Here is a 7275-nt window from a genome sequence, read left to right on the forward strand (position 1 = left end):
CCTTGTTTTCTGTTCTTTTCCTGCCTTGCAAAGCACGGGATGGCTGAGTGGGCTGGACGGCTTGGTCAGAGTGTCTGGGGAAGGTCAGTGGGGAGGGGTTGTACTGCCCCTTTGGACCAGCTTACCTCCTCTTCCTGCTTGTCCTTCCTTGGGGACTGGCATCTGTACCTTCCTATGTGTGTCAGGGGCAGCCTGACAGAGGTGCCGGCTGCTCAGAAAGACTCCCTCCTGCTAGATGCAGGGGCTCACACCTGAAATCCTAGCTACTTAAGAGGCTAAGAGGCCAGTTTGAGGCCAGCTTGGGCAAATAGTTTGCAAGATCCTATCTCCAAAATAACCAGAGTAAAATGGACTGTAGGAGTGACTCAAGCACCTGCTTTGAAAGTGTGAAGCCCTGAGTTCAAACTCCAGTCCTACCAAAAAAAGAAAAAAAAAAGAAAGCCTCCCTCCTGATAGAAAAAGTGACTGTGTAATGGGGCCGTCATCAACACAGTGCTTTTTAGGGAAAGACTCCTTAGTCTAGTCTGGTCTACAATTTGAATTATTCCATGTCTCACTTATTGCCACTTAAGAAAACATGTTCATCTTTAAAAAAAAAAAAGCAATCTATTCATAGTATCAAATTTCCAACATTCTAAAGAATGGATTATAAAAGGTCTCAATCCTGTTCCTTTTCCCTCCAGGAGCCAACCACTATTACCAGTTTGCATTAAGATCTGTTTCCAGGCAAGTATGAGTGTGCGCTTTGTTTTCTCTCTCCATATTGACTCCTAAAAAGTAGGGCTTGAGATTCAGAAGGCCTGACGAGTGAATGTGCCCTGTCCTGTTCTGTGTCCATTTCACCTTAATAAGTTCTACTCAGTTTAAGTGTTTGTATTTAGACTAATTAACTGCTGAGTCATCACAGATGGTCCACTGTTTGTTGACTTTAATTTTAAGAATCACCTCTCTCTCCTGACATTTCCCAAGATGACAGGGGTGGGGCACAGAAAGCCAACTTGCATTAGTCCCTTCCTACCTGGCACGGGACAGGTGTTTAGTGACATTTGTCAGGTGCAGGTGGCAGGAATAGAAAGATGATCATCCTAAGGCAATTGATAGCTGGTTTTGGAGAACCAGAGTCCTTTGACAAATTTTCTGCATGGCTCTGTTCTAAGGACACAGACAGCAGGATGGAGGGACCCTGGCATCGTTGGAGGTGGGGGTTTTTGCATCTCCTTTTCCCCAGAGGAGGGAAAGAATGGTAGAGGAAGAGGGCCAGGCATTTCCAGGTAGCATTTGGAACTGGGCGGGGGGGGGAAGGAATCAACCAGGCTGTTTGTTTGGCTTTCACTATTTCCGTCAGTATTTTAGTCAAAGCTGCTCAAAATGGCTTGTGTGGGCAGACAGAGCCTGAGTCAATCAGTCAATAACATCCATGGAGTGTTCCCTGGGCTCAGAGCTGGCAGCTCAGAGCTGTGGAACTGGAAACAGAAAGATATGGTTCAGTCCTGTGCCTGTGGAGTCGAGGAGCTCAGGGAACAGACTAGACAGACAGATCTGCCCAAAAAAGACTCAGAAGCCCATTAACACAAATTAGGGCAAATGAACACCAGGGGCCAGGCCTGAGACAAGCTTCCCTCTCCTGTCTCTCCTCTGGAAAGGGAGGAAAGACAGACGCATCCCACAGGCCCTGGCCACCATGACGACTGTCTGATAGAGCCTTCTCAAGGCAGAGGATTTGGGCTCCAAAGACTCAAGCCTGAATGGTACCCAGTGCAGGCACGTCAGGGGGCCAAGTACAACAGGAGGGTCCTGCGGTGAGTTCTGTCTCTGGACAAAGATGAGAGGAGGAGCCAGGAGATGGAGCCAAAGGTCACAAGCTAGAAAGGAGTCAATGCTGTACTCATGGAGCTGGATGAACCAGGCAGGCAGGACCTAAGAGAGGGGAGGTCAAGAAATGACCATGTGGCTCAATGGAGTGAGGAGAGATATGCTCGGGTATGGTAAGGCACGTATTCCCTGAGAGGTCCAGTGAGCCAGCCATTGTTCACTTAGGATGGATGCACCTGAGGAGTCCACAGTGACCAGGTGGGTCTGTCCCCAGAGATGGTGTAATGATAAATAGGATAAAGTGATTTTCCCAACTTGACCACCACTGCCATTGCCCTCCCCTGAATGGTCATAGTAGCCTCTTCACTAGTCTTCATCCTGGGTCTGATGGCCTTGGCCTAGTCCAGCAGCTATAAGTTCTACCCAAACATCAAGTCAGAGCTGGTCCTACTCACAACCTCTCAATGGTGCCTATCTTGCTCAGCGTGAATATCTCTGGCTCTGAGCCCTTAACAACCTGAACCCTGTCACCACTGGCCTCATGTCACCTTCCACTTTCACTTCCCCTCAGGCCAGTGACCTCACTAGCCCTCAACAAGCTGGTACTGCCCTTGCTATACCATCGGTCTTTGGGGTTTATCCCCAGAGCTCCCACTGACTTACTCCCTCCCTCCTTGGTCTTTGCTCAACTGTCACCTCTACTGAGAGGCCCACTGGCCACCTGGCCCTCCCCCACCCCACTTTTTATCCCCTTTACTCTGTCCCACCCTTAAAGCGCTTCCTGCCTTCAGGCAAACTCGTGTAATTTCTTTTCACGTTCATTGTCTGGCCATAGGACCACGGTGTTTGAGTTTATTTTGTTCACAGATGAACTGACTACCCAGGACAGTGTCTGGCATGCAGAAGTACTTGCTAAAGATTCCCAGAATGAGTGGGCATCATTCTCTCACCACATCACCACCAGCACCAACACGAAGACCTTCTCGGTGTGCCAGGCTTCGTGGTGGGTGAGCTAACATAATACTCAGTCATGACGCCATTATTATCCTCATTTTACACACGAGGACACTGAGGCTCAGGGAAGCCCAGCCGCTTGACCAGGACCATCAGGTTAGAAAGCGTTCAAGACATGACCTGAACCAAGTCTGCCAGTGTCAGAGGCTGCCGTCTGCCCAGCACAGCATCACTGCCTCCATCGGACGAAATCCAGCTCTGTGGTGGGGTGTTCCAGAGGAAGGGCACTGGGGGAGCCCTGCTGGGATCATTGGTGAGGATCCCAGGTGAACCATACACTGAGTGGAATGGGGCATTACCAAGGTAATGACCAGAATCCCGAGCAGCAACCACTGTCACAGCCCTGTCCCTTGCTGGGACCATCATCACACATCTCCCCGTCTCCCTTAGATCCCCTCAGATTCCTGTCCCATGAAAAAAATCCAAGAAATGTCTGAAATTTGTAGGCCAAACCTACCTCTGCTCTTTGTGAAACCTTCTAGCCATTTCTGTAGTTCAGAACAGTTCCTGAGGATTCTTTCCTGCAAGCAGCTGGTCCTCGGGCTCTGGCCTGCCCTCTCCCTCCCCTTTCTGGCCCTCTCACATTCCTGCCCTGTGGCTTCCAGCCAGCTTCTCCTGCTTCTGGAATGCTGCTCCCCCTTCCTGCAGAGCAGGCTCCATCTCTACCCCCCCACATAAGCCAAAAGGTCACCTCTGTGCAGAGACCTTCAGAGAGTGCCAGATGCCCACTGCTGTCCCATCCCAGTTCTCTGCAAAGCTGTGACCACCCTGGACTGCCTTCTTGTTGACTTCAGTGCTTTCTTTTTTTTTTTTTTTCACTTGTTCTTGGTCTCCAGCCACTAACTAGACTGTAGGCTCCCTGGGAGCAGGCTCAGTGTTCACACTTACAGGAAGGTCCAGGACAGTACCTAGCACATATCTGTCCAGCAAGCCAGGGCCTCCCAGCTGAGATGCTGCAACCATTGGCCGAGGGAGGTCATCTTTGGTGGCCTGGGACAGGCACAGCATCCACACTGGTCACATCCTGCTAAGTGTACAAGAGCCCAGTCTGAGAAAACTGATCCCCAATGAGGAACCCTAGAAATGGGATAGAAACCAGGACAGCCAGGAGCCCAACAAGTAGGGGGAGACTGGAGGCGTAGGGGGACGTGGGGAGGCTAAGTGAGAGTCTTGGATGGTGCAGTCAGACCCCTGGACATGGTGGGGCAGGCTGTCTGGCCAAGTCCATGGCTGTGTCCCTTCCCGCTCCAACAGCCTCAACATGCATACTCTCCTCCACTTTAGGAGGTGTGAAAAGAATGTTTCTCCATTTAAAATTCAAAATCACCATGTGCGCTGCTCTTTTGCTCACTGTATGATTGTTGGTCTTAATGACTACTTGCATTTTAAAATATTTTTGTGAGTCCTAATAAACCACAAAGTTATGAATATACACAAATAGACCACTTCTTGAACTCATACGTGAGTGGTGACGCCAGAAAGAATGCTGGTTGGATTTTCGTTATTTGTCATCCGTTGGGGCCGGCCGCAGGCCTGGGTCATTGTCAAAGCATGAGTCAGCACAGGGAACCACTGTGCTAGTTTTTACTAGTCACTCCTGCCCGTCGCAGTGTTTTCTCAGCTCCTGCTGGTGTAACCACTTTCCACTTCGATGGCGAAGAGTCAGATCGATGAAGGTATCAAAGAATTTATCTGAAACATGTTGGCTTTGTCACCACCAATTGTCAGAGCTTGGTCTGATTTGAAGACCCAGAGGGTGGATGTGTGTTCTTTTGTCTGCTGGTTCCTTTTGTTTTATCTTCATGTCTCTGCAGTTTGGTTTTGAACATCAGTGATGGCATGCGGTGACATTGCCTCCCCTGTGATTGAGATAATACCAAGGATGGCCTTTGGAAAACTATGTTAAGCTGTTGTTCACTCACTCCAGGCATTGACTGACTCCTGCTCTATTCTACTTCTTCCCTGGATTATGCAGATCCCAGGAGGGCCCCTGAACTCCCCAAAGCTGTCAGGGGCTCTATGGGGCCTGCACTAGGTGAAGGAAGGCTGCCCTTGAAGGGAGCAGAAACACCTGGGTATACCTCTGACAGACAGGTCCTCAGCTCTAAGGTCCACTCTCCATGGCAGAAGCCACTGCACCCTGTTTACCTTTCAGTTCCATCCAGTTCTTGGGTCTCAATCAGCTAACCCACAGCTTTCCCTAGGAAGCCTCGAGCAAGGCCTGAACTGTAGATTTTGCTTGTTCCCTGGGAGCCGGGTGAACTACCTCTGGCTGGTGCACCTTGGAGACTGTTACGCCAACCCACTGCTACCTTGGAGAGCTGGGCCTTAGGAGGAGCAAGTCTGTCCTGGGGCCACACAGAGCTTCAGAGAATGGCTATGCAGGGGCACAATAAATGTTCCTGGGGGCACCGTGGACAAGGACAATGGCTTTTCCCAGCCATAGTTAGTAGGTCCTGGTAGGAGTCCCCACTTGGAGACTAGGCACTTTTCTCCTTAACCAACTGTCATATTTACAAATCAAAATTATCCCCTTTATCAAATATCTGCATCACTTGTCTTGACTATACGAAAAAATGACCTCTACACTAGACTGTGACCTCTCTAAGGCCACGTGTCCCTCTGTGTGGCTTTGCACACGGGCAATGTTTAATAAATGTGCATGAATCAGACAGAAGCTCTGCTGCAAAAGCCAACCTGTGACTGTCTTTGGAAACACGTCACCTAAATACCAGCAGCTACAACCCAGACCCTAAGGTGATTTGTGGCTTAGGGACTGGAGGCTTCTCCCAGCAGTGACAAGAGGTGGTGTACAGTATGTATCTCACACGCTGCCCATTCTAACCTGCGGACAGGGGTTCCTGGGGCACACAGGGAGGGCATGCCAGGGCCGAATGGGTTGCTTTGATGCATTTTACTTGAATACTTCCTGCAGTTTTGTGTTAACTCATGCAGTTAGGAGAGAACGTAGATAATATTCGTGCTTGTCTTTTCTTGACTATATACAGCATTATTTGACCAAAACTCTGTGTAGGAGCCACAGGGATATTTTCTGGCTGAATATTAGAGACTTTTCTTATTATCTTAAAAAAACAAAACCACAAAAGCCCGCCCAGGCTCTCTGCTGTGGCTGCACATAAAGCAATCTGAATGGCACACCACTGAAAAACACCACAGTTACCAGCACTAAACGCTCCAGGCCTGGGCTATGACTAAACATGGCTGAATGGGTCATTTTCTGGTCTGCTTGCAGACTCTTTCCTAACAGGGATGGTGGATGGCTGGGCGAGCAGCTGGATCACAGCTGCTCAGGTGGTGCCGTGTGGTCCAGAGACACCTGCATTGCGGTAACTTAAAGGCTCAATGTGATTTGTCTGAGGAGCTAGAATTTGGAACCCACTGTTCCAAATTCTTCCTTGAGTTCTGACTGTGCAGCTAGAATGCCTGCTTTTCAGGATCTTGTCACTTTGGTCAGTGAAGAATAGAATTTTGGTTCCTCCAACAAAGTCTTGTCTTCTGCTGAGTTCTACAGGGACTCAATGCAGCCAGTGTTCTCAGAGCACTAGCACACAGAGTACCAGACACATAGAGGCAGCACACTGGGGAGCAGAGCCCATTAGTACATTCAATAGTATCCTACAGGCGTGCAGAGGCCCTGAGGACATCAGGTGGACCGGGGACACCAGCCTTCTTTTCTGGCTGGGTTTGTAAGTGCTTCATTCCTTGGAGCACCAATGGCATTTGCCACCTCCACTATCAGTCAGGTACTGCCGTTAGTAAGTTTAAAAGGTTTTTCCTGTGGCTCACACTTGATTGTGGATCACTGGCTGCATGGCGATCTCCTTTGCCAAATAGGGAAAGAGGCAACCAGAGAAGCACATGACTTGCCCAGGGTTCCTCCTTCCCGTCCATCCAGGGGCTCGAGAAGTTAGCCCTTGGCTAGTGAGAAGAGCAGCCAGGGCCAAACTAGAGGCCCTGGGATGATGGGGAGGCTCACTTAGTTACCTGCCTGGGCCATGGGAGCCCCGGAGCCCCTATCTGCAGGTAGGTGAGGGTCCTGTCCCCAGATCTTCCCAAACAGCCCGGAGGAAACGCTGTGTGTGACATCACACATTTACCCAGCAGGACCCCTCTATGGCAAGGAAAAATGTTCCTGTCTTCACAATGCTGCCTGAGGACACACCGGGAGGCTGCCTGGGGAGCACCACAGTCACACAAGGCACTTGGGAGAAGAAGCCAGGGCCTGGGAGGCTCTGAGAGGCCCCTGCAGGAGGACACCAGAGACACAGGTTCGAAGTCCACCACAGCCTCTCACTTGTGATCTTGACTAGTCAGCATGAACCGAATGGCAGCCGTGCCTCTGTGGCCTTTCTGCCTGCAGTGCACATGGCCTTCCGTATGCAGGTGCAGAGTGGGTTTTGTGGCACTCTCGGGACAGCTACACAGATA

This window comes from Castor canadensis, chromosome 15, assembly GCF_047511655.1.
Source record: "Castor canadensis chromosome 15, mCasCan1.hap1v2, whole genome shotgun sequence".
In the NCBI taxonomy this organism is placed as follows: Eukaryota; Metazoa; Chordata; class Mammalia; order Rodentia; family Castoridae; genus Castor; species Castor canadensis.